This window comes from Medicago sativa, chromosome 2 (genome assembly GCF_051527215.1).
Source record: "Medicago sativa cultivar Bolivia chromosome 2, Bolivia_mono, whole genome shotgun sequence".
Lineage (NCBI taxonomy): Eukaryota > Viridiplantae > Streptophyta > Magnoliopsida > Fabales > Fabaceae > Medicago > Medicago sativa.
In genome coordinates this window covers 49,944,880-49,967,006 of record NC_140750.1, presented here as the reverse complement: position 1 = coordinate 49,967,006, position 22,127 = coordinate 49,944,880, and the positions used below count along the sequence as shown (strand labels likewise).

The following is a 22,127-nucleotide window of genomic DNA, read 5'->3' as shown; positions in this document are numbered from 1 at the left end:
ACGCTAATTAACAAAAAGAACACGAAATTTTGGCAAAAAGAGGTGCAACACAAGGACTTCCCAGGAGGTCGCCCATCCTAGTACTACTCTCGCCCAAGCACGCTTAACTGCGGAGTTCTGATGGGATCCGGTGCATTAGTGCTGGTATGATCGCACCTGAAAGTAAAGCGTTGTAATTGTATATATGCATTTCTAAGTTTATTTTTCAAAAAAGACGTCAAATTACGTTAATTAACGAATAGAGTTTTAGGTTGCGTTAATTAACGAAAAAAATGAAATACAATCGAAGTTTAATTTTCAAAAACGACGTAAAATTACGCTAATTAACAAAAAGAACACGAAATTTTGGCAAAAAGAGGTGCAACACAAGGACTTCCCAGGAGGTCACCCATCCTAGTACTACTCTCGCCCAAGCACGCTTAACTGCGGAGTTCTGATGGGATCCGGTGCATTAGTGCTGGTATGATCGCACCTGAAAGTAAAGCGTTGTAATTGTATATATGCATTTCTAAGTTTATTTTTCAAAAAAGACGTCAAATTACGTTAATTAACGAATAGAGTTTTAGGTTGCGTTAATTAACGAAAAAAAATGAAATACAATCGAAGTTTAATTTTCAAAAATGACGTAAAATTACGCTAATTAACAAAAAGAACACGAAATTTTGGCAAAAAGAGGTGCAACACAAGGACTTCCCAGGAGGTCACCCATCCTAGTACTACTCTCGCCCAAGCACGCTTAACTGCGGAGTTCTGATGGGATCCGGTGCATTAGTGCTGGTATGATCGCACCTGAAAGTAAAGCGTTGTAATTGTATATATGCATTTCTAAGTTTATTTTTCAAAAAAGACGTCAAATTACGTTAATTAACGAATAGAGTTTTAGGTTGCGTTAATTAACGAAAAAAATGAAATACAATCGAAGTTTAATTTTCAAAAACGACGTAAAATTACGCTAATTAACAAAAAGAACACGAAATTTTGGCAAAAAGAGGTGCAACACAAGGACTTCCCAGGAGGTCACCCATCCTAGTACTACTCTCGCCCAAGCACGCTTAACTGCGGAGTTCTGATGGGATCCGGTGCATTAGTGCTGGTATGATCGCACCTGAAAGTAAAGCGTTGTAATTGTATATATGCATTTCTAAGTTTATTTTTCAAAAAAGACGTCAAATTACGTTAATTAACGAATAGAGTTTTAGGTTGCGTTAATTAACGAAAAAAAATGAAATACAATCGAAGTTTAATTTTCAAAAACGACGTAAAATTACGCTAATTAACAAAAAGAACACGAAATTTTGGCAAAAAGAGGTGCAACACAAGGACTTCCCAGGAGGTCACCCATCCTAGTACTACTCTCGCCCAAGCACGCTTAACTGCGGAGTTCTGATGGGATCCGGTGCATTAGTGCTGGTATGATCGCACCTGAAAGTAAAGCGTTGTAATTGTATATATGCATTTCTAAGTTTATTTTTCAAAAAAGACGTCAAATTACGTTAATTAACGAATAGAGTTTTAGGTTGCGTTAATTAACGAAAAAAAATGAAATACAATCGAAGTTTAATTTTCAAAAACGACGTAAAATTACGCTAATTAACAAAAAGAACACGAAATTTTGGCAAAAAGAGGTGCAACACAAGGACTTCCCAGGAGGTCACCCATCCTAGTACTACTCTCGCCCAAGCACGCTTAACTGCGGAGTTCTGATGGGATCCGGTGCATTAGTGCTGGTATGATCGCACCTGAAAGTAAAGCGTTGTAATTGTATATATGCATTTCTAAGTTTATTTTTCAAAAAAGACGTCAAATTACGTTAATTAACGAATAGAGTTTTAGGTTGCGTTAATTAACGAAAAAAAATGAAATACAATCGAAGTTTAATTTTCAAAAACGACGTAAAATTACGCTAATTAACAAAAAGAACACGAAATTTTGGCAAAAAGAGGTGCAACACAAGGACTTCCCAGGAGGTCACCCATACAAAAAGAACACGAAATTTTGGCAAAAAGAGGTGCAACACAAGGACTTCCCAGGAGGTCACCCATCCTAGTACTACTCTCGCCCAAGCACGCTTAACTGCGGAGTTCTGATGGGATCCGGTGCATTAGTGCTGGTATGATCGCACCTGAAAGTAAAGCGTTGTAATTGTATATATGCATTTCTAAGTTTATTTTTCAAAAAAGACGTCAAATTACGTTAATTAACGAATAGAGTTTTAGGTTGCGTTAATTAACGAAAAAAAATGAAATACAATCGAAGTTTAATTTTCAAAAACGACGTAAAATTACGCTAATTAACAAAAAGAACACGAAATTTTGGCAAAAAGAGGTGCAACACAAGGACTTCCCAGGAGGTCACCCATCCTAGTACTACTCTCGCCCAAGCACGCTTAACTGCGGAGTTCTGATGGGATCCGGTGCATTAGTGCTGGTATGATCGCACCTGAAAGTAAAGCGTTGTAATTGTATATATGCATTTCTAAGTTTATTTTTCAAAAAAGACGTCAAATTACGTTAATTAACGAATAGAGTTTTAGGTTGCGTTAATTAACGAAAAAAAATGAAATACAATCGAAGTTTAATTTTCAAAAACGACGTAAAATTACGCTAATTAACAAAAAGAACACGAAATTTTGGCAAAAAGAGGTGCAACACAAGGACTTCCCAGGAGGTCACCCATCCTAGTACTACTCTCGCCCAAGCACGCTTAACTGCGGAGTTCTGATGGGATCCGGTGCATTAGTGCTGGTATGATCGCACCTGAAAGTAAAGCGTTGTAATTGTATATATGCATTTCTAAGTTTATTTTTCAAAAAAGACGTCAAATTACGTTAATTAACGAATAGAGTTTTAGGTTGCGTTAATTAACGAAAAAAAATGAAATACAATCGAAGTTTAATTTTCAAAAACGACGTAAAATTACGCTAATTAACAAAAAGAACACGAAATTTTGGCAAAAAGAGGTGCAACACAAGGACTTCCCAGGAGGTCACCCATCCTAGTACTACTCTCGCCCAAGCACGCTTAACTGCGGAGTTCTGATGGGATCCGGTGCATTAGTGCTGGTATGATCGCACCTGAAAGTAAAGCGTTGTAATTGTATATATGCATTTCTAAGTTTATTTTTCAAAAAAGACGTCAAATTACGTTAATTAACGAATAGAGTTTTAGGTTGCGTTAATTAACGAAAAAAAATGAAATACAATCGAAGTTTAATTTTCAAAAATGACGTAAAATTACGCTAATTAACAAAAAGAACACGAAATTTTGGCAAAAAGAGGTGCAACACAAGGACTTCCCAGGAGGTCACCCATCCTAGTACTACTCTCGCCCAAGCACGCTTAACTGCGGAGTTTTGATGGGATCCGGTGCATTAGTGCTGGTATGATCGCACCTGAAAGTAAAGCGTTGTAATTGTATATATGCATTTCAAAGTTTATTTTTCAAAAAAGACGTCAAATTACGTTAATTAACGAATAGAGTTTTAGGTTGCGTTAATTAACGAAAAAAATGAAATACAATCGAAGTTTAATTTTCAAAAACGACGTAAAATTACGCTAATTAACAAAAAGAACACGAAATTTTGGCAAAAAGAGGTGCAACACAAGGACTTCCCAGGAGGTCACCCATCCTAGTACTACTCTCGCCCAAGCACGCTTAACTGCGGAGTTCTGATGGGATCTGGTGCATTAGTGCTGGTATGATCGCACCTGAAAGTAAAGCGTTGTAATTGTATATATGCATTTCTAAGTTTATTTTTCAAAAAAGACGTCAAATTACGTTAATTAACGAATAGAGTTTTAGGTTGCGTTAATTAACGAAAAAAAATGAAATACAATCGAAGTTTAATTTTCAAAAACGACGTAAAATTACGCTAATTAACAAAAAGAACACGAAATTTTGGCAAAAAGAGGTGCAACACAAGGACTTCCCAGGAGGTCACCCATCCTAGTACTACTCTCGCCCAAGCACGCTTAACTGCGGAGTTCTGATGGGATCCGGTGCATTAGTGCTGGTATGATCGCACCTGAAAGTAAAGCGTTGTAATTGTATATATGCATTTCTAAGTTTATTTTTCAAAAAAGACGTCAAATTACGTTAATTAACGAATAGAGTTTTAGGTTGCGTTAATTAACGAAAAAAAATGAAATACAATCGAAGTTTAATTTTCAAAAACGACGTAAAATTACGCTAATTAACAAAAAGAACACGAAATTTTGGCAAAAAGAGGTGCAACACAAGGACTTCCCAGGAGGTCACCCAGACAAAAAGAACACGAAATTTTGGCAAAAAGAGGTGCAACACAAGGACTTCCCAGGAGGTCACCCATCCTAGTACTACTCTCGCCCAAGCACGCTTAACTGCGGAGTTCTGATGGGATCCGGTGCATTAGTGCTGGTATGATCGCACCTGAAAGTAAAGCGTTGTAATTGTATATATGCATTTCTAAGTTTATTTTTCAAAAAAGACGTCAAATTACGTTAATTAACGAATAGAGTTTTAGGTTTCGTTAATTAACGAAAAAAAATGAAATACAATCGAAGTTTAATTTTCAAAAACGACGTAAAATTACGCTAATTAACAAAAAGAACACGAAATTTTGGCAAAAAGAGGTGCAACACAAGGACTTCCCAGGAGGTCACCCATCCTAGTACTACTCTCGCCCAAGCACGCTTAACTGCGGAGTTCTGATGGGATCCGGTGCATTAGTGCTGGTATGATCGCACCTGAAAGTAAAGCGTTGTAATTGTATATATGCATTTCTAAGTTTATTTTTCAAAAAAGACGTCAAATTACGTTAATTAACGAATAGAGTTTTAGGTTGCGTTAATTAACGAAAAAAAATGAAATACAATCGAAGTTTAATTTTCAAAAATGACGTAAAATTACGCTAATTAACAAAAAGAACACGAAATTTTGGCAAAAAGAGGTGCAACACAAGGACTTCCCAGGAGGTCACCCATCCTAGTACTACTCTCGCCCAAGCACGCTTAACTGCGGAGTTCTGATGGGATCCGGTGCATTAGTGCTGGTATGATCGCACCTGAAAGTAAAGCGTTGTAATTGTATATATGCATTTCAAAGTTTATTTTTCAAAAAAGACGTCAAATTACGTTAATTAACGAATAGAGTTTTAGGTTGCGTTAATTAACGAAAAAAATGAAATACAATCGAAGTTTAATTTTCAAAAACGACGTAAAATTACGCTAATTAACAAAAAGAACACGAAATTTTGGCAAAAAGAGGTGCAACACAAGGACTTCCCAGGAGGTCACCCATCCTAGTACTACTCTCGCCCAAGCACGCTTAACTGCGGAGTTCTGATGGGATCTGGTGCATTAGTGCTGGTATGATCGCACCTGAAAGTAAAGCGTTGTAATTGTATATATGCATTTCTAAGTTTATTTTTCAAAAAAGACGTCAAATTACGTTAATTAACGAATAGAGTTTTAGGTTGCGTTAATTAACGAAAAAAAATGAAATACAATCGAAGTTTAATTTTCAAAAACGACGTAAAATTACGCTAATTAACAAAAAGAACACGAAATTTTGGCAAAAAGAGGTGCAACACAAGGACTTCCCAGGAGGTCACCCATCCTAGTACTACTCTCGCCCAAGCACGCTTAACTGCGGAGTTCTGATGGGATCCGGTGCATTAGTGCTGGTATGATCGCACCTGAAAGTAAAGCGTTGTAATTGTATATATGCATTTCTAAGTTTATTTTTCAAAAAAGACGTCAAATTACGTTAATTAACGAATAGAGTTTTAGGTTGCGTTAATTAACGAAAAAAAATGAAATACAATCGAAGTTTAATTTTCAAAAACGACGTAAAATTACGCTAATTAACAAAAAGAACACGAAATTTTGGCAAAAAGAGGTGCAACACAAGGACTTCCCAGGAGGTCACCCAGACAAAAAGAACACGAAATTTTGGCAAAAAGAGGTGCAACACAAGGACTTCCCAGGAGGTCACCCATCCTAGTACTACTCTCGCCCAAGCACGCTTAACTGCGGAGTTCTGATGGGATCCGGTGCATTAGTGCTGGTATGATCGCACCTGAAAGTAAAGCGTTGTAATTGTATATATGCATTTCTAAGTTTATTTTTCAAAAAAGACGTCAAATTACGTTAATTAACGAATAGAGTTTTAGGTTGCGTTAATTAACGAAAAAAAATGAAATACAATCGAAGTTTAATTTTCAAAAACGACGTAAAATTACGCTAATTAACAAAAAGAACACGAAATTTTGGCAAAAAGAGGTGCAACACAAGGACTTCCCAGGAGGTCACCCATCCTAGTACTACTCTCGCCCAAGCACGCTTAACTGCGGAGTTCTGATGGGATCCGGTGCATTAGTGCTGGTATGATCGCACCTGAAAGTAAAGCGTTGTAATTGTATATATGCATTTCTAAGTTTATTTTTCAAAAAAGACGACAAATTACGTTAATTAACGAATAGAGTTTTAGGTTGCGTTAATTAACGAAAAAAAATGAAATACAATCGAAGTTTAATTTTCAAAAACGACGTAAAATTACGCTAATTAACAAAAAGAACACGAAATTTTGGCAAAAAGAGGTGCAACACAAGGACTTCCCAGGAGGTCACCCATCCTAGTACTACTCTCGCCCAAGCACGCTTAACTGCGGAGTTCTGATGGGATCCGGTGCATTAGTGCTGGTATGATCGCACCTGAAAGTAAAGCGTTGTAATTGTATATATGCATTTCTAAGTTTATTTTTCAAAAAAGACGTCAAATTACGTTAATTAACGAATAGAGTTTTAGGTTGCGTTAATTAACGAAAAAAAATGAAATACAATCGAAGTTTAATTTTCAAAAACGACGTAAAATTACGCTAATTAACAAAAAGAACACGAAATTTTGGCAAAAAGAGGTGCAACACAAGGACTTCCCAGGAGGTCACCCATCCTAGTACTACTCTCGCCCAAGCACGCTTAACTGCGGAGTTCTGATGGGATCCGGTGCATTAGTGCTGGTATGATCGCACCTGAAAGTAAAGCGTTGTAATTGTATATATGCATTTCTAAGTTTATTTTTCAAAAAAGACGTCAAATTACGTTAATTAACGAATAGAGTTTTAGGTTGCGTTAATTAACGAAAAAAAATGAAATACAATCGAAGTTTAATTTTCAAAAACGACGTAAAATTACGCTAATTAACAAAAAGAACACGAAATTTTGGCAAAAAGAGGTGCAACACAAGGACTTCCCAGGAGGTCACCCATCCTAGTACTACTCTCGCCCAAGCACGCTTAACTGCGGAGTTCTGATGGGATCCGGTGCATTAGTGCTGGTATGATCGCACCTGAAAGTAAAGCGTTGTAATTGTATATATGCATTTCTAAGTTTATTTTTCAAAAAAGACGTCAAATTACGTTAATTAACGAATAGAGTTTTAGGTTGCGTTAATTAACGAAAAAAAATGAAATACAATCGAAGTTTAATTTTCAAAAACGACGTAAAATTACGCTAATTAACAAAAAGAACACGAAATTTTGGCAAAAAGAGGTGCAACACAAGGACTTCCCAGGAGGTCACCCATCCTAGTACTACTCTCGCCCAAGCACGCTTAACTGCGGAGTTCTGATGGGATCCGGTGCATTAGTGCTGGTATGATCGCACCTGAAAGTAAAGCGTTGTAATTGTATATATGCATTTCTAAGTTTATTTTTCAAAAAAGACGTCAAATTACGTTAATTAACGAATAGAGTTTTAGGTTGCGTTAATTAACGAAAAAAAATGAAATACAATCGAAGTTTAATTTTCAAAAACGACGTAAAATTACGCTAATTAACAAAAAGAACACGAAATTTTGGCAAAAAGAGGTGCAACACAAGGACTTCCCAGGAGGTCACCCATCCTAGTACTACTCTCGCCCAAGCACGCTTAACTGCGGAGTTCTGATGGGATCCGGTGCATTAGTGCTGGTATGATCGCACCTGAAAGTAAAGCGTTGTAATTGTATATATGCATTTCTAAGTTTATTTTTCAAAAAAGACGTCAAATTACGTTAATTAACGAATAGAGTTTTAGGTTGCGTTAATTAACGAAAAAAAATGAAATACAATCGAAGTTTAATTTTCAAAAACGACGTAAAATTACGCTAATTAACAAAAAGAACACGAAATTTTGGCAAAAAGAGGTGCAACACAAGGACTTCCCAGGAGGTCACCCATCCTAGTACTACTCTCGCCCAAGCACGCTTAACTGCGGAGTTCTGATGGGATCCGGTGCATTAGTGCTGGTATGATCGCACCTGAAAGTAAAGCGTTGTAATTGTATATATGCATTTCTAAGTTTATTTTTCAAAAAAGACGTCAAATTACGTTAATTAACGAATAGAGTTTTAGGTTGCGTTAATTAACGAAAAAAAATGAAATACAATCGAAGTTTAATTTTCAAAAACGACGTAAAATTACGCTAATTAACAAAAAGAACACGAAATTTTGGCAAAAAGAGGTGCAACACAAGGACTTCCCAGGAGGTCACCCATCCTAGTACTACTCTCGCCCAAGCACGCTTAACTGCGGAGTTCTGATGGGATCCGGTGCATTAGTGCTGGTATGATCGCACCTGAAAGTAAAGCGTTGTAATTGTATATATGCATTTCTAAGTTTATTTTTCAAAAAAGACGTCAAATTACGTTAATTAACGAATAGAGTTTTAGGTTGCGTTAATTAACGAAAAAAAATGAAATACAATCGAAGTTTAATTTTCAAAAACGACGTAAAATTACGCTAATTAACAAAAAGAACACGAAATTTTGGCAAAAAGAGGTGCAACACAAGGACTTCCCAGGAGGTCACCCATCCTAGTACTACTCTCGCCCAAGCACGCTTAACTGCGGAGTTCTGATGGGATCCGGTGCATTAGTGCTGGTATGATCGCACCTGAAAGTAAAGCGTTGTAATTGTATATATATGCATTTCTAAGTTTATTTTTCAAAAAAGACGTCAAATTACGTTAATTAACGAATAGAGTTTTAGGTTGCGTTAATTAACGAAAAAAAATGAAATACAATCGAAGTTTAATTTTCAAAAACGACGTAAAATTACGCTAATTAACAAAAAGAACACGAAATTTTGGCAAAAAGAGGTGCAACACAAGGACTTCCCAGGAGGTCACCCATCCTAGTACTACTCTCGCCCAAGCACGCTTAACTGCGGAGTTCTGATGGGATCCGGTGCATTAGTGCTGGTATGATCGCACCTGAAAGTAAAGCGTTGTAATTGTATATATGCATTTCTAAGTTTATTTTTCAAAAAAGACGTCAAATTACGTTAATTAACGAATAGAGTTTTAGGTTGCGTTAATTAACGAAAAAAAATGAAATACAATAGAAGTTTAATTTTCAAAAACGACGTAAAATTACGCTAATTAACAAAAAGAACACGAAATTTTGGCAAAAGAGGTGCAACACAAGGACTTCCCAGGAGGTCACCCATCCTAGTACTACTCTCGCCCAAGCACGCTTAACTGCGGAGTTCTGATGGGATCCGGTGCATTAGTGCTGGTATGATCGCACATGAAAGTAAAGCGTTGTAATTGTATATATGCATTTCTAAGTTTATTTTTCAAAAAAGACGTCAAATTACGTTAATTAACGAATAGAGTTTTAGGTTGCGGTAATTAACGAAAAAAAATGAAATACAATCGAAGTTTAATTTTCAAAAACGACGTAAAATTACGCTAATTAACAAAAAGAACACGAAATTTTGGCAAAAAGAGGTGCAACACAAGGACTTCCCAGGAGGTCACCCATCCTACAAGGACTTCCCAGGAGGTCACCCATCCTAGTACTACTCTCGCCCAAGCACGCTTAACTGTGGAGTTCTGATGGGATCCGGTGCATTAGTGCTGGTATGATCGCACCTGAAAGTAAAGCGTTGTAATTGTATATATGCATTTCTAAGTTTATTTTTCAAAAAAGACGTCAAATTACGTTAATTAACGAATAGAGTTTTAGGTTGCGTTAATTAACGAAAAAAAATGAAATACAATCGAAGTTTAATTTTCAAAAACGACGTAAAATTACGCTAATTAACAAAAAGAACACGAAATTTTGGCAAAAAGAGGTGCAACACAAGGACTTCCCAGGAGGTCACCCATCCTAGTACTACTCTCGCCCAAGCACGCTTAACTGCGGAGTTCTGATGGGATCCGGTGCATTAGTGCTGGTATGATCGCACCTGAAAGTAAAGCGTTGTAATTGTATATATGCATTTCTAAGTTTATTTTTCAAAAAAGACGTCAAATTACGTTAATTAACGAATAGAGTTTTAGGTTGCGTTAATTAACGAAAAAAAATGAAATACAATCGAAGTTTAATTTTCAAAAACGACGTAAAATTACGCTAATTAACAAAAAGAACACGAAATTTTGGCAAAAAGAGGTGCAACACAAGGACTTCCCAGGAGGTCACCCATCCTAGTACTACTCTCGCCCAAGCACGCTTAACTGCGGAGTTCTGATGGGATCCGGTGCATTAGTGCTGGTATGATCGCACCTGAAAGTAAAGCGTTGTAATTGTATATATGCATTTCTAAGTTTATTTTTCAAAAAAGACGTCAAATTACGTTAATTAACGAATAGAGTTTTAGGTTGCGTTAATTAACGAAAAAAAATGAAATACAATCGAAGTTTAATTTTCAAAAACGACGTAAAATTACGCTAATTAACAAAAAGAACACGAAATTTTGGCAAAAAGAGGTGCAACACAAGGACTTCCCAGGAGGTCACCCATCCTAGTACTACTCTCGCCCAAGCACGCTTAACTGCGGAGTTCTGATGGGATCCGGTGCATTAGTGCTGGTATGATCGCACCTGAAAGTAAAGCGTTGTAATTGTATATATGCATTTCTAAGTTTATTTTTCAAAAAAGACGTCAAATTACGTTAATTAACGAATAGAGTTTTAGGTTGCGTTAATTAACGAAAAAAAATGAAATACAATCGAAGTTTAATTTTCAAAAACGACGTAAAATTACGCTAATTAACAAAAAGAACACGAAATTTTGGCAAAAAGAGGTGCAACACAAGGACTTCCCAGGAGGTCACCCATCCTAGTACTACTCTCGCCCAAGCACGCTTAACTGCGGAGTTCTGATGGGATCCGGTGCATTAGTGCTGGTATGATCGCACCTGAAAGTAAAGCGTTGTAATTGTATATATGCATTTCTAAGTTTATTTTTCAAAAAAGACGTCAAATTACGTTAATTAACGAATAGAGTTTTAGGTTGCGTTAATTAACGAAAAAAAATGAAATACAATCGAAGTTTAATTTTCAAAAACGACGTAAAATTACGCTAATTAACAAAAAGAACACGAAATTTTGGCAAAAAGAGGTGCAACACAAGGACTTCCCAGGAGGTCACCCATCCTAGTACTACTCTCGCCCAAGCACGCTTAACTGCGGAGTTCTGATGGGATCCGGTGCATTAGTGCTGGTATGATCGCACCTGAAAGTAAAGCGTTGTAATTGTATATATGCATTTCTAAGTTTATTTTTCAAAAAAGACGTCAAATTACGTTAATTAACGAATAGAGTTTTAGGTTGCGTTAATTAACGAAAAAAAATGAAATACAATCGAAGTTTAATTTTCAAAAACGACGTAAAATTACGCTAATTAACAAAAAGAACACGAAATTTTGGCAAAAAGAGGTGCAACACAAGGACTTCCCAGGAGGTCACCCATCCTAGTACTACTCTCGCCCAAGCACGCTTAACTGCGGAGTTCTGATGGGATCCGGTGCATTAGTGCTGGTATGATCGCACCTGAAAGTAAAGCGTTGTAATTGTATATATGCATTTCTAAGTTTATTTTTCAAAAAAGACGTCAAATTACGTTAATTAACGAATAGAGTTTTAGGTTGCGTTAATTAACGAAAAAAATGAAATACAATCGAAGTTTAATTTTCAAAAACGACGTAAAATTACGCTAATTAACAAAAAGAACACGAAATTTTGGCAAAAAGAGGTGCAACACAAGGACTTCCCAGGAGGTCACCCATCCTAGTACTACTCTCGCCCAAGCACGCTTAACTGCGGAGTTCTGATGGGATCCGGTGCATTAGTGCTGGTATGATCGCACCTGAAAGTAAAGCGTTGTAATTGTATATATGCATTTCTAAGTTTATTTTTCAAGAAAGACGTCAAATTACGTTAATTAACGAATAGAGTTTTAGGTTGCGTTAATTAACGAAAAAAAATGAAATACAATCGAAGTTTAATTTTCAAAAACGACGTAAAATTACGCTAATTAACAAAAAGAACACGAAATTTTGGCAAAAAGAGGTGCAACACAAGGACTTCCCAGGAGGTCACCCATCCTAGTACTACTCTCGCCCAAGCACGCTTAACTGCGGAGTTCTGATGGGATCCGGTGCATTAGTGCTGGTATGATCGCACCTGAAAGTAAAGCGTTGTAATTGTATATATGCATTTCTAAGTTTATTTTTCAAAAAAGACGTCAAATTACGTTAATTAACGAATAGAGTTTTAGGTTGCGTTAATTAACGAAAAAAAATGAAATACAATCGAAGTTTAATTTTCAAAAACGACGTAAAATTACGCTAATTAACAAAAAGAACACGAAATTTTGGCAAAAAGAGGTGCAACACAAGGACTTCCCAGGAGGTCACCCATCCTAGTACTACTCTCGCCCAAGCACGCTTAACTGCGGAGTTCTGATGGGATCCGGTGCATTAGTGCTGGTATGATCGCACCTGAAAGTAAAGCGTTGTAATTGTATATATGCATTTCTAAGTTTATTTTTCAAAAAAGACGTCAAATTACGTTAATTAACGAATAGAGTTTTAGGTTGCGTTAATTAACGAAAAAAAATGAAATACAATCGAAGTTTAATTTTCAAAAACGACGTAAAATTACGCTAATTAACAAAAAGAACACGAAATTTTGGCAAAAAGAGGTGCAACACAAGGACTTCCCAGGAGGTCACCCATCCTAGTACTACTCTCGCCCAAGCACGCTTAACTGCGGAGTTCTGATGGGATCCGGTGCATTAGTGCTGGTATGATCGCACCTGAAAGTAAAGCGTTGTAATTGTATATATGCATTTCTAAGTTTATTTTTCAAAAAAGACGTCAAATTACGTTAATTAACGAATAGAGTTTTAGGTTGCGTTAATTAACGAAAAAAAATGAAATACAATCGAAGTTTAATTTTCAAAAACGACGTAAAATTACGCTAATTAACAAAAAGAACACGAAATTTTGGCAAAAAGAGGTGCAACACAAGGACTTCCCAGGAGGTCACCCATCCTAGTACTACTCTCGCCCAAGCACGCTTAACTGCGGAGTTCTGATGGGATCCGGTGCATTAGTGCTGGTATGATCGCACCTGAAAGTAAAGCGTTGTAATTGTATATATGCATTTCTAAGTTTATTTTTCAAAAAAGACGTCAAATTACGTTAATTAACGAATAGAGTTTTAGGTTGCGTTAATTAACGAAAAAAAATGAAATACAATCGAAGTTTAATTTTCAAAAACGACGTAAAATTACGCTAATTAACAAAAAGAACACGAAATTTTGGCAAAAAGAGGTGCAACACAAGGACTTCCCAGGAGGTCACCCATCCTAGTACTACTCTCGCCCAAGCACGCTTAACTGCGGAGTTCTGATGGGATCCGGTGCATTAGTGCTGGTATGATCGCACCTGAAAGTAAAGCGTTGTAATTGTATATATGCATTTCTAAGTTTATTTTTCAAAAAAGACGTCAAATTACGTTAATTAACGAATAGAGTTTTAGGTTGCGTTAATTAACGAAAAAAAATGAAATACAATCGAAGTTTAATTTTCAAAAACGACGTAAAATTACGCTAATTAACAAAAAGAACACGAAATTTTGGCAAAAAGAGGTGCAACACAAGGACTTCCCAGGAGGTCACCCATCCTAGTACTACTCTCGCCCAAGCACGCTTAACTGCGGAGTTCTGATGGGATCCGGTGCATTAGTGCTGGTATGATCGCACCTGAAAGTAAAGCGTTGTAATTGTATATATGCATTTCTAAGTTTATTTTTCAAAAAAGACGTCAAATTACGTTAATTAACGAATAGAGTTTTAGGTTGCGTTAATTAACGAAAAAAAATGAAATACAATCGAAGTTTAATTTTCAAAAACGACGTAAAATTACGCTAATTAACAAAAAGAACACGAAATTTTGGCAAAAAGAGGTGCAACACAAGGACTTCCCAGGAGGTCACCCATCCTAGTACTACTCTCGCCCAAGCACGCTTAACTGCGGAGTTCTGATGGGATCCGGTGCATTAGTGCTGGTATGATCGCACCTGAAAGTAAAGCGTTGTAATTGTATATATGCATTTCTAAGTTTATTTTTCAAAAAAGACGTCAAATTACGTTAATTAACGAATAGAGTTTTAGGTTGCGTTAATTAACGAAAAAAAATGAAATACAATCGAAGTTTAATTTTCAAAAACGACGTAAAATTACGCTAATTAACAAAAAGAACACGAAATTTTGGCAAAAAGAGGTGCAACACAAGGACTTCCCAGGAGGTCACCCATCCTAGTACTACTCTCGCCCAAGCACGCTTAACTGCGGAGTTCTGATGGGATCCGGTGCATTAGTGCTGGTATGATCGCACCTGAAAGTAAAGCGTTGTAATTGTATATATGCATTTCTAAGTTTATTTTTCAAAAAAGACGTCAAATTACGTTAATTAACGAATAGAGTTTTAGGTTGCGTTAATTAACGAAAAAAAATGAAATACAATCGAAGTTTAATTTTCAAAAACGACGTAAAATTACGCTAATTAACAAAAAGAACACGAAATTTTGGCAAAAAGAGGTGCAACACAAGGACTTCCCAGGAGGTCACCCATCCTAGTACTACTCTCGCCCAAGCACGCTTAACTGCGGAGTTCTGATGGGATCCGGTGCATTAGTGCTGGTATGATCGCACCTGAAAGTAAAGCGTTGTAATTGTATATATGCATTTCTAAGTTTATTTTTCAAAAAAGACGTCAAATTACGTTAATTAACGAATAGAGTTTTAGGTTGCGTTAATTAACGAAAAAAAATGAAATACAATCGAAGTTTAATTTTCAAAAACGACGTAAAATTACGCTAATTAACAAAAAGAACACGAAATTTTGGCAAAAAGAGGTGCAACACAAGGACTTCCCAGGAGGTCACCCATCCTAGTACTACTCTCGCCCAAGCACGCTTAACTGCGGAGTTCTGATGGGATCCGGTGCATTAGTGCTGGTATGATCGCACCTGAAAGTAAAGCGTTGTAATTGTATATATGCATTTCTAAGTTTATTTTTCAAAAAAGACGTCAAATTACGTTAATTAACGAATAGAGTTTTAGGTTGCGTTAATTAACGAAAAAAAATGAAATACAATCGAAGTTTAATTTTCAAAAACGACGTAAAATTACGCTAATTAACAAAAAGAACACGAAATTTTGGCAAAAAGAGGTGCAACACAAGGACTTCCCAGGAGGTCACCCATCCTAGTACTACTCTCGCCCAAGCACGCTTAACTGCGGAGTTCTGATGGGATCCGGTGCATTAGTGCTGGTATGATCGCACCTGAAAGTAAAGCGTTGTAATTGTATATATGCATTTCTAAGTTTATTTTTCAAAAAAGACGTCAAATTACGTTAATTAACGAATAGAGTTTTAGGTTGCGTTAATTAACGAAAAAAAATGAAATACAATCGAAGTTTAATTTTCAAAAACGACGTAAAATTACGCTAATTAACAAAAAGAACACGAAATTTTGGCAAAAAGAGGTGCAACACAAGGACTTCCCAGGAGGTCACCCATCCTAGTACTACTCTCGCCCAAGCACGCTTAACTGCGGAGTTCTGATGGGATCCGGTGCATTAGTGCTGGTATGATCGCACCTGAAAGTAAAGCGTTGTAATTGTATATATGCATTTCTAAGTTTATTTTTCAAAAAAGACGTCAAATTACGTTAATTAACGAATAGAGTTTTAGGTTGCGTTAATTAACGAAAAAAAATGAAATACAATCGAAGTTTAATTTTCAAAAACGACGTAAAATTACGCTAATTAACAAAAAGAACACGAAATTTTGGCAAAAAGAGGTGCAACACAAGGACTTCCCAGGAGGTCACCCATCCTAGTACTACTCTCGCCCAAGCACGCTTAACTGCGGAGTTCTGATGGGATCCGGTGCATTAGTGCTGGTATGATCGCACCTGAAAGTAAAGCGTTGTAATTGTATATATGCATTTCTAAGTTTATTTTTCAAAAAAGACGTCAAATTACGTTAATTAACGAATAGAGTTTTAGGTTGCGTTAATTAACGAAAAAAAATGAAATACAATCGAAGTTTAATTTTCAAAAACGACGTAAAATTACGCTAATTAACAAAAAGAACACGAAATTTTGGCAAAAAGAGGTGCAACACAAGGACTTCCCAGGAGGTCACCCATCCTAGTACTACTCTCGCCCAAGCACGCTTAACTGCGGAGTTCTGATGGGATCCGGTGCATTAGTGCTGGTATGATCGCACCTGAAAGTAAAGCGTTGTAATTGTATATATGCATTTCTAAGTTTATTTTTCAAAAAAGACGTCAAATTACGTTAATTAACGAATAGAGTTTTAGGTTGCGTTAATTAACGAAAAAAAATGAAATACAATCGAAGTTTAATTTTCAAAAACGACGTAAAATTACGCTAATTAACAAAAAGAACACGAAATTTTGGCAAAAAGAGGTGCAACACAAGGACTTCCCAGGAGGTCACCCATCCTAGTACTACTCTCGCCCAAGCACGCTTAACTGCGGAGTTCTGATGGGATCCGGTGCATTAGTGCTGGTATGATCGCACCTGAAAGTAAAGCGTTGTAATTGTATATATGCATTTCTAAGTTTATTTTTCAAAAAAGACGTCAAATTACGTTAATTAACGAATAGAGTTTTAGGTTGCGTTAATTAACGAAAAAAAATGAAATACAATCGAAGTTTAATTTTCAAAAACGACGTAAAATTACGCTAATTAACAAAAAGAACACGAAATTTTGGCAAAAAGAGGTGCAACACAAGGACTTCCCAGGAGGTCACCCATCCTAGTACTACTCTCGCCCAAGCACGCTTAACTGCGGAGTTCTGATGGGATCCGGTGCATTAGTGTTGGTATGATCGCACCTGAAAGTAAAGCGTTGTAATTGTATATATGCATTTCTAAGTTTATTTTTCAAAAAAGACGTCAAATTACGTTAATTAACGAATAGAGTTTTAGGTTGCGTTAATTAACGAAAAAAATGAAATACAATCGAAGTTTAATTTTCAAAAACGACGTAAAATTACGCTAATTAACAAAAAGAACACGAAATTTTGGCAAAAAGAGGTGCAACACAAGGACTTCCCAGGAGGTCACCCATCCTAGTACTACTCTCGCCCAAGCACGCTTAACTGCGGAGTTCTGATGGGATCCGGTGCATTAGTGCTGGTATGATCGCACCTGAAAGTAAAGCGTTGTAATTGTATATATGCATTTCTAAGTTTATTTTTCAAAAAAGACGTCAAATTACGTTAATTAACGAATAGAGTTTTAGGTTGCGTTAATTAACGAAAAAAAATGAAATACAATCGAAGTTTAATTTTCAAAAACGACGTAAAATTACGCTAATTAACAAAAAGAACACGAAATTTTGGCAAAAAGAGGTGCAACACAAGGACTTCCCAGGAGGTCACCCATCCTAGTACTACTCTCGCCCAAGCACGCTTAACTGCGGAGTTCTGATGGGATCCGGTGCATTAGTGTTGGTATGATCGCACCTGAAAGTAAAGCGTTGTAATTGTATATATGCATTTCTAAGTTTATTTTTCAAAAAAGACGTCAAATTACGTTAATTAACGAATAGAGTTTTAGGTTGCGTTAATTAACGAAAAAAATGAAATACAATCGAAGTTTAATTTTCAAAAACGACGTAAAATTACGCTAATTAACAAAAAGAACACGAAATTTTGGCAAAAAGAGGTGCAACACAAGGATTTCCCAGGAGGTCACCCATCCTAGTACTACTCTCGCCCAAGCACGCTTAACTGCGGAGTTCTGATGGGATCCGGTGCATTAGTGCTGGTATGATCGCACCTGAAAGTAAAGCGTTGTAATTGTATATATGCATTTCTAAGTTTATTTTTCAAAAAAGACGTCAAATTACGTTAATTAACGAATAGAGTTTTAGGTTGCGTTAATTAACGAAAAAAAATGAAATACAATCGAAGTTTAATTTTCAAAAACGACGTAAAATTACGCTAATTAACAAAAAGAACACGAAATTTTGGCAAAAAGAGGTGCAACACAAGGACTTCCCAGGAGGTCACCCATCCTAGTACTACTCTCGCCCAAGCACGCTTAACTGCGGAGTTCTGATGGGATCCGGTGCATTAGTGTTGGTATGATCGCACCTGAAAGTAAAGCGTTGTAATTGTATATATGCATTTCTAAGTTTATTTTTCAAAAAAGACGTCAAATTACGTTAATTAACGAATAGAGTTTTAGGTTGCGTTAATTAACGAAAAAAATGAAATACAATCGAAGTTTAATTTTCAAAAACGACGTAAAATTACGCTAATTAACAAAAAGAACACGAAATTTTGGCAAAAAGAGGTGCAACACAAGGATTTCCCAGGAGGTCACCCATCCTAGTACTACTCTCGCCCAAGCACGCTTAACTGCGGAGTTCTGATGGGATCCGGTGCATTAGTGCTGGTATGATCGCACCTGAAAGTAAAGCGTTGTAATTGTATATATGCATTTCTAAGTTTATTTTTCAAAAAAGACGTCAAATTACGTTAATTAACGAATAGAGTTTTAGGTTGCGTTAATTAACGAAAAAAAATGAAATACAATCGAAGTTTAATTTTCAAAAACGACGTAAAATTACGCTAATTAACAAAAAGAACACGAAATTTTGGCAAAAAGAGGTGCAACACAAGGACTTCCCAGGAGGTCACCCATACTAGTACTACTCTCGCCCAAGCACGCTTAACTGCGGAGTTCTGATGGGATCCGGTGCATTAGTGCTGGTATGATCGCACCTGAAAGTAAAGCGTTGTAATTGTATATATGCATTTCTAAGTTTATTTTTCAAAAAAGACGTCAAATTACGTTAATTAACGAATAGAGTTTTAGGTTGCGTTAATTAACGAAAAAAAATGAAATACAATCGAAGTTTAATTTTCAAAAACGACGTAAAATTACGCTAATTAACAAAAAGAACACGAAATTTTGGCAAAAAGAGGTGCAACACAAGGACTTCCCAGGAGGTCACCCATCCTAGTACTACTCTCGCCCAAGCACGCTTAACTGCGGAGTTCTGATGGGATCCGGTGCATTAGTGCTGGTATGATCGCACCTGAAAGTAAAGCGTTGTAATTGTATATATGCATTTCTAAGTTTATTTTTCAAAAAAGACGTCAAATTACGTTAATTAACGAATAGAGTTTTAGGTTGCGTTAATTAACGAAAAAAAATGAAATACAATCGAAGTTTAATTTTCAAAAACGACGTAAAATTACGCTAATTAACAAAAAGAACACGAAATTTTGGCAAAAAGAGGTGCAACACAAGGACTTCCCAGGAGGTCACCCATCCTAGTACTACTCTCGCCCAAGCACGCTTAACTGCGGAGTTCTGATGGGATCCGGTGCATTAGTGCTGGTATGATCGCACCTGAAAGTAAAGCGTTGTAATTGTATATATGCATTTCTAAGTTTATTTTTCAAAAAAGACGTCAAATTACGTTAATTAACGAATAGAGTTTTAGGTTGCGTTAATTAACGAAAAAAAATGAAATACAATCGAAGTTTAATTTTCAAAAACGACGTAAAATTACGCTAATTAACAAAAAGAACACGAAATTTTGGCAAAAAGAGGTGCAACACAAGGACTTCCCAGGAGGTCACCCATCCTAGTACTACTCTCGCCCAAGCACGCTTAACTGCGGAGTTCTGATGGGATCCGGTGCATTAGTGCTGGTATGATCGCACCTGAAAGTAAAGCGTTGTAATTGTATATATGCATTTCTAAGTTTATTTTTCAAAAAAGACGTCAAATTACGTTAATTAACGAATAGAGTTTTAGGTTGCGTTAATTAACGAAAAAAAATGAAATACAATCGAAGTTTAATTTTCAAAAACGACGTAAAATTACGCTAATTAACAAAAAGAACACGAAATTTTGGCAAAAAGAGGTGCAACACAAGGACTTCCCAGGAGGTCACCCATCCTAGTACTACTCTCGCCCAAGCACGCTTAACTGCGGAGTTCTGATGGGATCCGGTGCATTAGTGCTGGTATGATCGCACCTGAAAGTAAAGCGTTGTAATTGTATATATGCATTTCTAAGTTTATTTTTCAAAAAAGACGTCAAATTACGTTAATTAACGAATAGAGTTTTAGGTTGCGTTAATTAACGAAAAAAAATGAAATACAATCGAAGTTTAATTTTCAAAAACGACGTAAAATTACGCTAATTAACAAAAAGAACACGAAATTTTGGCAAAAAGAGGTGCAACACAAGGACTTCCCAGGAGGTCACCCATCCTAGTACTACTCTCGCCCAAGCACGCTTAACTGCGGAGTTCTGATGGGATCCGGTGCATTAGTGCTGGTATGATCGCACCTGAAAGTAAAGCGTTGTAATTGTATATATGCATTTCTAAGTTTATTTTTCAAAAAAGACGTCAAATTACGTTAATTAACGAATAGAGTTTTAGGTTGCGTTAATTAACGAAAAAAAATGAAATACAATCGAAGTTTAATTTTCAAAAACGACGTAAAATTACGCTAATTAACAAAAAGAACACGAAATTTTGGCAAAAAGAGGTGCAACACAAGGACTTCCCAGGAGGTCACCCATCCTAGTACTACTCTCGCCCAAGCACGCTTAACTGCGGAGTTCTGATGGGATCCGGTGCATTAGTGCTGGTATGATCGCACCTGAAAGTAAAGCGTTGTAATTGTATATATGCATTTCTAAGTTTATTTTTCAAAAAAGACGTCAAATTACGTTAATTAACGAATAGAGTTTTAGGTTGCGTTAATTAACGAAAAAAAATGAAATACAATCGAAGTTTAATTTTCAAAAACGACGTAAAATTACGCTAATTAACAAAAAGAACACGAAATTTTGGCAAAAAGAGGTGCAACACAAGGACTTCCCAGGAGGTCACCCATCCTAGTACTACTCTCGCCCAAGCACGCTTAACTGCGGAGTTCTGATGGGATCCGGTGCATTAGTGCTGGTATGATCGCACCTGAAAGTAAAGCGTTGTAATTGTATATATGCATTTCTAAGTTTATTTTTCAAAAAAGACGTCAAATTACGTTAATTAACGAATAGAGTTTTAGGTTGCGTTAATTAACGAAAAAAAATGAAATACAATCGAAGTTTAATTTTCAAAAACGACGTAAAATTACGCTAATTAACAAAAAGAACACGAAATTTTGGCAAAAAGAGGTGCAACACAAGGACTTCCCAGGAGGTCACCCATCCTAGTACTACTCTCGCCCAAGCACGCTTAACTGCGGAGTTCTGATGGGATCCGGTGCATTAGTGTTGGTATGATCGCACCTGAAAGTAAAGCGTTGTAATTGTATATATGCATTTCTAAGTTTATTTTTCAAAAAAGACGTCAAATTACGTTAATTAACGAATAGAGTTTTAGGTTGCGTTAATTAACGAAAAAAATGAAATACAATCGAAGTTTAATTTTCAAAAACGACGTAAAATTACGCTAATTAACAAAAAGAACACGAAATTTTGGCAAAAAGAGGTGCAACACAAGGACTTCCCAGGAGGTCACCCATCCTAGTACTACTCTCGCCCAAGCACGCTTAACTGCGGAGTTCTGATGGGATCCGGTGCATTAGTGCTGGTATGATCGCACCTGAAAGTAAAGCGTTGTAATTGTATATATGCATTTCTAAGTTTATTTTTCAAAAAAGACGTCAAATTACGTTAATTAACGAATAGAGTTTTAGGTTGCGTTAATTAACGAAAAAAAATGAAATACAATCGAAGTTTAATTTTCAAAAACGACGTAAAATTACGCTAATTAACAAAAAGAACACGAAATTTTGGC

At 36.3% G+C, this 22,127-nt stretch overlaps 68 non-coding genes and 1 pseudogene across 68 annotated transcripts; all 69 read right to left on the bottom strand.

The window, feature by feature from the left end:
- Positions 1 to 39: 39 nt before the first annotated feature.
- On the bottom strand, positions 40 to 158 carry LOC146947299 (5S ribosomal RNA). Its single transcript, XR_015028862.1, has one exon. It is a non-coding gene; the product is annotated as a 5S ribosomal RNA (ribosomal RNA).
- A 197-nt stretch (positions 159 to 355) lies between these two features.
- Positions 356 to 474, bottom strand: LOC146947298 (5S ribosomal RNA). The gene has a single exon (XR_015028986.1). It is a non-coding gene; the product is annotated as a 5S ribosomal RNA (ribosomal RNA).
- Positions 475 to 672: 198 nt separating this feature from the next.
- On the bottom strand, positions 673 to 791 carry LOC146947297 (5S ribosomal RNA). Its single transcript, XR_015028975.1, has one exon. It is a non-coding gene; the product is annotated as a 5S ribosomal RNA (ribosomal RNA).
- A 197-nt stretch (positions 792 to 988) lies between these two features.
- LOC146947296 (5S ribosomal RNA) lies at positions 989 to 1,107 on the bottom strand. Its single transcript, XR_015028964.1, has one exon. It is a non-coding gene; the product is annotated as a 5S ribosomal RNA (ribosomal RNA).
- Positions 1,108 to 1,305: 198 nt separating this feature from the next.
- LOC146947295 (5S ribosomal RNA) lies at positions 1,306 to 1,424 on the bottom strand. The gene has a single exon (XR_015028953.1). It is a non-coding gene; the product is annotated as a 5S ribosomal RNA (ribosomal RNA).
- A 198-nt stretch (positions 1,425 to 1,622) lies between these two features.
- Positions 1,623 to 1,741, bottom strand: LOC146947294 (5S ribosomal RNA). The gene has a single exon (XR_015028942.1). It is a non-coding gene; the product is annotated as a 5S ribosomal RNA (ribosomal RNA).
- A 264-nt stretch (positions 1,742 to 2,005) lies between these two features.
- Positions 2,006 to 2,124, bottom strand: LOC146947293 (5S ribosomal RNA). Its single transcript, XR_015028931.1, has one exon. It is a non-coding gene; the product is annotated as a 5S ribosomal RNA (ribosomal RNA).
- Positions 2,125 to 2,322: 198 nt separating this feature from the next.
- Positions 2,323 to 2,441, bottom strand: LOC146947292 (5S ribosomal RNA). The gene has a single exon (XR_015028920.1). It is a non-coding gene; the product is annotated as a 5S ribosomal RNA (ribosomal RNA).
- A 198-nt stretch (positions 2,442 to 2,639) lies between these two features.
- LOC146947291 (5S ribosomal RNA) lies at positions 2,640 to 2,758 on the bottom strand. The gene has a single exon (XR_015028907.1). It is a non-coding gene; the product is annotated as a 5S ribosomal RNA (ribosomal RNA).
- Positions 2,759 to 2,956: 198 nt separating this feature from the next.
- Positions 2,957 to 3,075, bottom strand: LOC146947290 (5S ribosomal RNA). The gene has a single exon (XR_015028896.1). It is a non-coding gene; the product is annotated as a 5S ribosomal RNA (ribosomal RNA).
- A 198-nt stretch (positions 3,076 to 3,273) lies between these two features.
- Positions 3,274 to 3,392, bottom strand: LOC146947289 (5S ribosomal RNA). The gene has a single exon (XR_015029251.1). It is a non-coding gene; the product is annotated as a 5S ribosomal RNA (ribosomal RNA).
- Positions 3,393 to 3,589: 197 nt separating this feature from the next.
- On the bottom strand, positions 3,590 to 3,708 carry LOC146947288 (5S ribosomal RNA). The gene has a single exon (XR_015029123.1). It is a non-coding gene; the product is annotated as a 5S ribosomal RNA (ribosomal RNA).
- A 198-nt stretch (positions 3,709 to 3,906) lies between these two features.
- Positions 3,907 to 4,025, bottom strand: LOC146947287 (5S ribosomal RNA). Its single transcript, XR_015028885.1, has one exon. It is a non-coding gene; the product is annotated as a 5S ribosomal RNA (ribosomal RNA).
- A 264-nt stretch (positions 4,026 to 4,289) lies between these two features.
- On the bottom strand, positions 4,290 to 4,408 carry LOC146947286 (5S ribosomal RNA). Its single transcript, XR_015028874.1, has one exon. It is a non-coding gene; the product is annotated as a 5S ribosomal RNA (ribosomal RNA).
- Positions 4,409 to 4,606: 198 nt separating this feature from the next.
- On the bottom strand, positions 4,607 to 4,725 carry LOC146947285 (5S ribosomal RNA). The gene has a single exon (XR_015028863.1). It is a non-coding gene; the product is annotated as a 5S ribosomal RNA (ribosomal RNA).
- A 198-nt stretch (positions 4,726 to 4,923) lies between these two features.
- LOC146947284 (5S ribosomal RNA) lies at positions 4,924 to 5,042 on the bottom strand. Its single transcript, XR_015028852.1, has one exon. It is a non-coding gene; the product is annotated as a 5S ribosomal RNA (ribosomal RNA).
- A 197-nt stretch (positions 5,043 to 5,239) lies between these two features.
- On the bottom strand, positions 5,240 to 5,358 carry LOC146947283 (5S ribosomal RNA). The gene has a single exon (XR_015029122.1). It is a non-coding gene; the product is annotated as a 5S ribosomal RNA (ribosomal RNA).
- A 198-nt stretch (positions 5,359 to 5,556) lies between these two features.
- LOC146947282 (5S ribosomal RNA) lies at positions 5,557 to 5,675 on the bottom strand. The gene has a single exon (XR_015028841.1). It is a non-coding gene; the product is annotated as a 5S ribosomal RNA (ribosomal RNA).
- A 264-nt stretch (positions 5,676 to 5,939) lies between these two features.
- On the bottom strand, positions 5,940 to 6,058 carry LOC146947281 (5S ribosomal RNA). Its single transcript, XR_015028830.1, has one exon. It is a non-coding gene; the product is annotated as a 5S ribosomal RNA (ribosomal RNA).
- Positions 6,059 to 6,256: 198 nt separating this feature from the next.
- On the bottom strand, positions 6,257 to 6,375 carry LOC146947280 (5S ribosomal RNA). Its single transcript, XR_015028819.1, has one exon. It is a non-coding gene; the product is annotated as a 5S ribosomal RNA (ribosomal RNA).
- Positions 6,376 to 6,573: 198 nt separating this feature from the next.
- On the bottom strand, positions 6,574 to 6,692 carry LOC146947279 (5S ribosomal RNA). Its single transcript, XR_015028808.1, has one exon. It is a non-coding gene; the product is annotated as a 5S ribosomal RNA (ribosomal RNA).
- Positions 6,693 to 6,890: 198 nt separating this feature from the next.
- LOC146947278 (5S ribosomal RNA) lies at positions 6,891 to 7,009 on the bottom strand. Its single transcript, XR_015028797.1, has one exon. It is a non-coding gene; the product is annotated as a 5S ribosomal RNA (ribosomal RNA).
- Positions 7,010 to 7,207: 198 nt separating this feature from the next.
- On the bottom strand, positions 7,208 to 7,326 carry LOC146947277 (5S ribosomal RNA). The gene has a single exon (XR_015028786.1). It is a non-coding gene; the product is annotated as a 5S ribosomal RNA (ribosomal RNA).
- A 198-nt stretch (positions 7,327 to 7,524) lies between these two features.
- On the bottom strand, positions 7,525 to 7,643 carry LOC146947276 (5S ribosomal RNA). Its single transcript, XR_015028775.1, has one exon. It is a non-coding gene; the product is annotated as a 5S ribosomal RNA (ribosomal RNA).
- A 198-nt stretch (positions 7,644 to 7,841) lies between these two features.
- On the bottom strand, positions 7,842 to 7,960 carry LOC146947275 (5S ribosomal RNA). Its single transcript, XR_015028764.1, has one exon. It is a non-coding gene; the product is annotated as a 5S ribosomal RNA (ribosomal RNA).
- Positions 7,961 to 8,158: 198 nt separating this feature from the next.
- LOC146947274 (5S ribosomal RNA) lies at positions 8,159 to 8,277 on the bottom strand. The gene has a single exon (XR_015028753.1). It is a non-coding gene; the product is annotated as a 5S ribosomal RNA (ribosomal RNA).
- A 198-nt stretch (positions 8,278 to 8,475) lies between these two features.
- LOC146947273 (5S ribosomal RNA) lies at positions 8,476 to 8,594 on the bottom strand. Its single transcript, XR_015028742.1, has one exon. It is a non-coding gene; the product is annotated as a 5S ribosomal RNA (ribosomal RNA).
- Positions 8,595 to 8,792: 198 nt separating this feature from the next.
- On the bottom strand, positions 8,793 to 8,911 carry LOC146947272 (5S ribosomal RNA). Its single transcript, XR_015028731.1, has one exon. It is a non-coding gene; the product is annotated as a 5S ribosomal RNA (ribosomal RNA).
- Positions 8,912 to 9,111: 200 nt separating this feature from the next.
- Positions 9,112 to 9,230, bottom strand: LOC146947271 (5S ribosomal RNA). Its single transcript, XR_015028720.1, has one exon. It is a non-coding gene; the product is annotated as a 5S ribosomal RNA (ribosomal RNA).
- A 197-nt stretch (positions 9,231 to 9,427) lies between these two features.
- LOC146947270 (5S ribosomal RNA) lies at positions 9,428 to 9,546 on the bottom strand. Its single transcript, XR_015028972.1, has one exon. It is a non-coding gene; the product is annotated as a 5S ribosomal RNA (ribosomal RNA).
- Positions 9,547 to 9,782: 236 nt separating this feature from the next.
- On the bottom strand, positions 9,783 to 9,885 carry LOC146947269 (5S ribosomal RNA; annotated as a pseudogene).
- Positions 9,886 to 10,091: 206 nt separating this feature from the next.
- On the bottom strand, positions 10,092 to 10,210 carry LOC146947268 (5S ribosomal RNA). The gene has a single exon (XR_015028709.1). It is a non-coding gene; the product is annotated as a 5S ribosomal RNA (ribosomal RNA).
- A 198-nt stretch (positions 10,211 to 10,408) lies between these two features.
- LOC146947267 (5S ribosomal RNA) lies at positions 10,409 to 10,527 on the bottom strand. Its single transcript, XR_015028697.1, has one exon. It is a non-coding gene; the product is annotated as a 5S ribosomal RNA (ribosomal RNA).
- A 198-nt stretch (positions 10,528 to 10,725) lies between these two features.
- LOC146947266 (5S ribosomal RNA) lies at positions 10,726 to 10,844 on the bottom strand. Its single transcript, XR_015028686.1, has one exon. It is a non-coding gene; the product is annotated as a 5S ribosomal RNA (ribosomal RNA).
- A 198-nt stretch (positions 10,845 to 11,042) lies between these two features.
- Positions 11,043 to 11,161, bottom strand: LOC146947265 (5S ribosomal RNA). Its single transcript, XR_015028675.1, has one exon. It is a non-coding gene; the product is annotated as a 5S ribosomal RNA (ribosomal RNA).
- A 198-nt stretch (positions 11,162 to 11,359) lies between these two features.
- On the bottom strand, positions 11,360 to 11,478 carry LOC146947264 (5S ribosomal RNA). Its single transcript, XR_015028663.1, has one exon. It is a non-coding gene; the product is annotated as a 5S ribosomal RNA (ribosomal RNA).
- Positions 11,479 to 11,676: 198 nt separating this feature from the next.
- LOC146947263 (5S ribosomal RNA) lies at positions 11,677 to 11,795 on the bottom strand. The gene has a single exon (XR_015028652.1). It is a non-coding gene; the product is annotated as a 5S ribosomal RNA (ribosomal RNA).
- Positions 11,796 to 11,992: 197 nt separating this feature from the next.
- Positions 11,993 to 12,111, bottom strand: LOC146947262 (5S ribosomal RNA). Its single transcript, XR_015028641.1, has one exon. It is a non-coding gene; the product is annotated as a 5S ribosomal RNA (ribosomal RNA).
- A 198-nt stretch (positions 12,112 to 12,309) lies between these two features.
- LOC146947261 (5S ribosomal RNA) lies at positions 12,310 to 12,428 on the bottom strand. Its single transcript, XR_015028630.1, has one exon. It is a non-coding gene; the product is annotated as a 5S ribosomal RNA (ribosomal RNA).
- A 198-nt stretch (positions 12,429 to 12,626) lies between these two features.
- Positions 12,627 to 12,745, bottom strand: LOC146947260 (5S ribosomal RNA). The gene has a single exon (XR_015028619.1). It is a non-coding gene; the product is annotated as a 5S ribosomal RNA (ribosomal RNA).
- Positions 12,746 to 12,943: 198 nt separating this feature from the next.
- On the bottom strand, positions 12,944 to 13,062 carry LOC146947259 (5S ribosomal RNA). The gene has a single exon (XR_015028607.1). It is a non-coding gene; the product is annotated as a 5S ribosomal RNA (ribosomal RNA).
- A 198-nt stretch (positions 13,063 to 13,260) lies between these two features.
- On the bottom strand, positions 13,261 to 13,379 carry LOC146947258 (5S ribosomal RNA). Its single transcript, XR_015028596.1, has one exon. It is a non-coding gene; the product is annotated as a 5S ribosomal RNA (ribosomal RNA).
- Positions 13,380 to 13,577: 198 nt separating this feature from the next.
- On the bottom strand, positions 13,578 to 13,696 carry LOC146947257 (5S ribosomal RNA). The gene has a single exon (XR_015028584.1). It is a non-coding gene; the product is annotated as a 5S ribosomal RNA (ribosomal RNA).
- Positions 13,697 to 13,894: 198 nt separating this feature from the next.
- On the bottom strand, positions 13,895 to 14,013 carry LOC146947256 (5S ribosomal RNA). Its single transcript, XR_015028573.1, has one exon. It is a non-coding gene; the product is annotated as a 5S ribosomal RNA (ribosomal RNA).
- A 198-nt stretch (positions 14,014 to 14,211) lies between these two features.
- Positions 14,212 to 14,330, bottom strand: LOC146947255 (5S ribosomal RNA). Its single transcript, XR_015028562.1, has one exon. It is a non-coding gene; the product is annotated as a 5S ribosomal RNA (ribosomal RNA).
- A 198-nt stretch (positions 14,331 to 14,528) lies between these two features.
- Positions 14,529 to 14,647, bottom strand: LOC146947254 (5S ribosomal RNA). Its single transcript, XR_015028551.1, has one exon. It is a non-coding gene; the product is annotated as a 5S ribosomal RNA (ribosomal RNA).
- A 198-nt stretch (positions 14,648 to 14,845) lies between these two features.
- LOC146947253 (5S ribosomal RNA) lies at positions 14,846 to 14,964 on the bottom strand. Its single transcript, XR_015028540.1, has one exon. It is a non-coding gene; the product is annotated as a 5S ribosomal RNA (ribosomal RNA).
- A 198-nt stretch (positions 14,965 to 15,162) lies between these two features.
- LOC146947252 (5S ribosomal RNA) lies at positions 15,163 to 15,281 on the bottom strand. The gene has a single exon (XR_015028529.1). It is a non-coding gene; the product is annotated as a 5S ribosomal RNA (ribosomal RNA).
- Positions 15,282 to 15,479: 198 nt separating this feature from the next.
- LOC146947251 (5S ribosomal RNA) lies at positions 15,480 to 15,598 on the bottom strand. Its single transcript, XR_015028518.1, has one exon. It is a non-coding gene; the product is annotated as a 5S ribosomal RNA (ribosomal RNA).
- A 198-nt stretch (positions 15,599 to 15,796) lies between these two features.
- LOC146947250 (5S ribosomal RNA) lies at positions 15,797 to 15,915 on the bottom strand. Its single transcript, XR_015028507.1, has one exon. It is a non-coding gene; the product is annotated as a 5S ribosomal RNA (ribosomal RNA).
- A 198-nt stretch (positions 15,916 to 16,113) lies between these two features.
- Positions 16,114 to 16,232, bottom strand: LOC146947249 (5S ribosomal RNA). The gene has a single exon (XR_015028496.1). It is a non-coding gene; the product is annotated as a 5S ribosomal RNA (ribosomal RNA).
- Positions 16,233 to 16,430: 198 nt separating this feature from the next.
- Positions 16,431 to 16,549, bottom strand: LOC146947248 (5S ribosomal RNA). The gene has a single exon (XR_015028485.1). It is a non-coding gene; the product is annotated as a 5S ribosomal RNA (ribosomal RNA).
- Positions 16,550 to 16,747: 198 nt separating this feature from the next.
- On the bottom strand, positions 16,748 to 16,866 carry LOC146947247 (5S ribosomal RNA). The gene has a single exon (XR_015028473.1). It is a non-coding gene; the product is annotated as a 5S ribosomal RNA (ribosomal RNA).
- Positions 16,867 to 17,064: 198 nt separating this feature from the next.
- Positions 17,065 to 17,183, bottom strand: LOC146947246 (5S ribosomal RNA). The gene has a single exon (XR_015029139.1). It is a non-coding gene; the product is annotated as a 5S ribosomal RNA (ribosomal RNA).
- Positions 17,184 to 17,380: 197 nt separating this feature from the next.
- Positions 17,381 to 17,499, bottom strand: LOC146947245 (5S ribosomal RNA). The gene has a single exon (XR_015028462.1). It is a non-coding gene; the product is annotated as a 5S ribosomal RNA (ribosomal RNA).
- A 198-nt stretch (positions 17,500 to 17,697) lies between these two features.
- On the bottom strand, positions 17,698 to 17,816 carry LOC146947244 (5S ribosomal RNA). The gene has a single exon (XR_015029138.1). It is a non-coding gene; the product is annotated as a 5S ribosomal RNA (ribosomal RNA).
- A 197-nt stretch (positions 17,817 to 18,013) lies between these two features.
- Positions 18,014 to 18,132, bottom strand: LOC146947243 (5S ribosomal RNA). Its single transcript, XR_015029702.1, has one exon. It is a non-coding gene; the product is annotated as a 5S ribosomal RNA (ribosomal RNA).
- Positions 18,133 to 18,330: 198 nt separating this feature from the next.
- On the bottom strand, positions 18,331 to 18,449 carry LOC146947242 (5S ribosomal RNA). The gene has a single exon (XR_015029137.1). It is a non-coding gene; the product is annotated as a 5S ribosomal RNA (ribosomal RNA).
- A 197-nt stretch (positions 18,450 to 18,646) lies between these two features.
- LOC146947241 (5S ribosomal RNA) lies at positions 18,647 to 18,765 on the bottom strand. The gene has a single exon (XR_015029690.1). It is a non-coding gene; the product is annotated as a 5S ribosomal RNA (ribosomal RNA).
- Positions 18,766 to 18,963: 198 nt separating this feature from the next.
- On the bottom strand, positions 18,964 to 19,082 carry LOC146947240 (5S ribosomal RNA). The gene has a single exon (XR_015028940.1). It is a non-coding gene; the product is annotated as a 5S ribosomal RNA (ribosomal RNA).
- A 198-nt stretch (positions 19,083 to 19,280) lies between these two features.
- LOC146947239 (5S ribosomal RNA) lies at positions 19,281 to 19,399 on the bottom strand. Its single transcript, XR_015028451.1, has one exon. It is a non-coding gene; the product is annotated as a 5S ribosomal RNA (ribosomal RNA).
- A 198-nt stretch (positions 19,400 to 19,597) lies between these two features.
- On the bottom strand, positions 19,598 to 19,716 carry LOC146947238 (5S ribosomal RNA). The gene has a single exon (XR_015028440.1). It is a non-coding gene; the product is annotated as a 5S ribosomal RNA (ribosomal RNA).
- Positions 19,717 to 19,914: 198 nt separating this feature from the next.
- Positions 19,915 to 20,033, bottom strand: LOC146947237 (5S ribosomal RNA). The gene has a single exon (XR_015028429.1). It is a non-coding gene; the product is annotated as a 5S ribosomal RNA (ribosomal RNA).
- A 198-nt stretch (positions 20,034 to 20,231) lies between these two features.
- On the bottom strand, positions 20,232 to 20,350 carry LOC146947236 (5S ribosomal RNA). The gene has a single exon (XR_015028418.1). It is a non-coding gene; the product is annotated as a 5S ribosomal RNA (ribosomal RNA).
- A 198-nt stretch (positions 20,351 to 20,548) lies between these two features.
- Positions 20,549 to 20,667, bottom strand: LOC146947235 (5S ribosomal RNA). Its single transcript, XR_015028407.1, has one exon. It is a non-coding gene; the product is annotated as a 5S ribosomal RNA (ribosomal RNA).
- A 198-nt stretch (positions 20,668 to 20,865) lies between these two features.
- LOC146947234 (5S ribosomal RNA) lies at positions 20,866 to 20,984 on the bottom strand. Its single transcript, XR_015028396.1, has one exon. It is a non-coding gene; the product is annotated as a 5S ribosomal RNA (ribosomal RNA).
- A 198-nt stretch (positions 20,985 to 21,182) lies between these two features.
- Positions 21,183 to 21,301, bottom strand: LOC146947233 (5S ribosomal RNA). Its single transcript, XR_015028385.1, has one exon. It is a non-coding gene; the product is annotated as a 5S ribosomal RNA (ribosomal RNA).
- Positions 21,302 to 21,499: 198 nt separating this feature from the next.
- On the bottom strand, positions 21,500 to 21,618 carry LOC146947232 (5S ribosomal RNA). Its single transcript, XR_015029136.1, has one exon. It is a non-coding gene; the product is annotated as a 5S ribosomal RNA (ribosomal RNA).
- A 197-nt stretch (positions 21,619 to 21,815) lies between these two features.
- LOC146947231 (5S ribosomal RNA) lies at positions 21,816 to 21,934 on the bottom strand. Its single transcript, XR_015028374.1, has one exon. It is a non-coding gene; the product is annotated as a 5S ribosomal RNA (ribosomal RNA).
- Between the last annotated feature and the right edge of the window lie 193 nt (positions 21,935 to 22,127).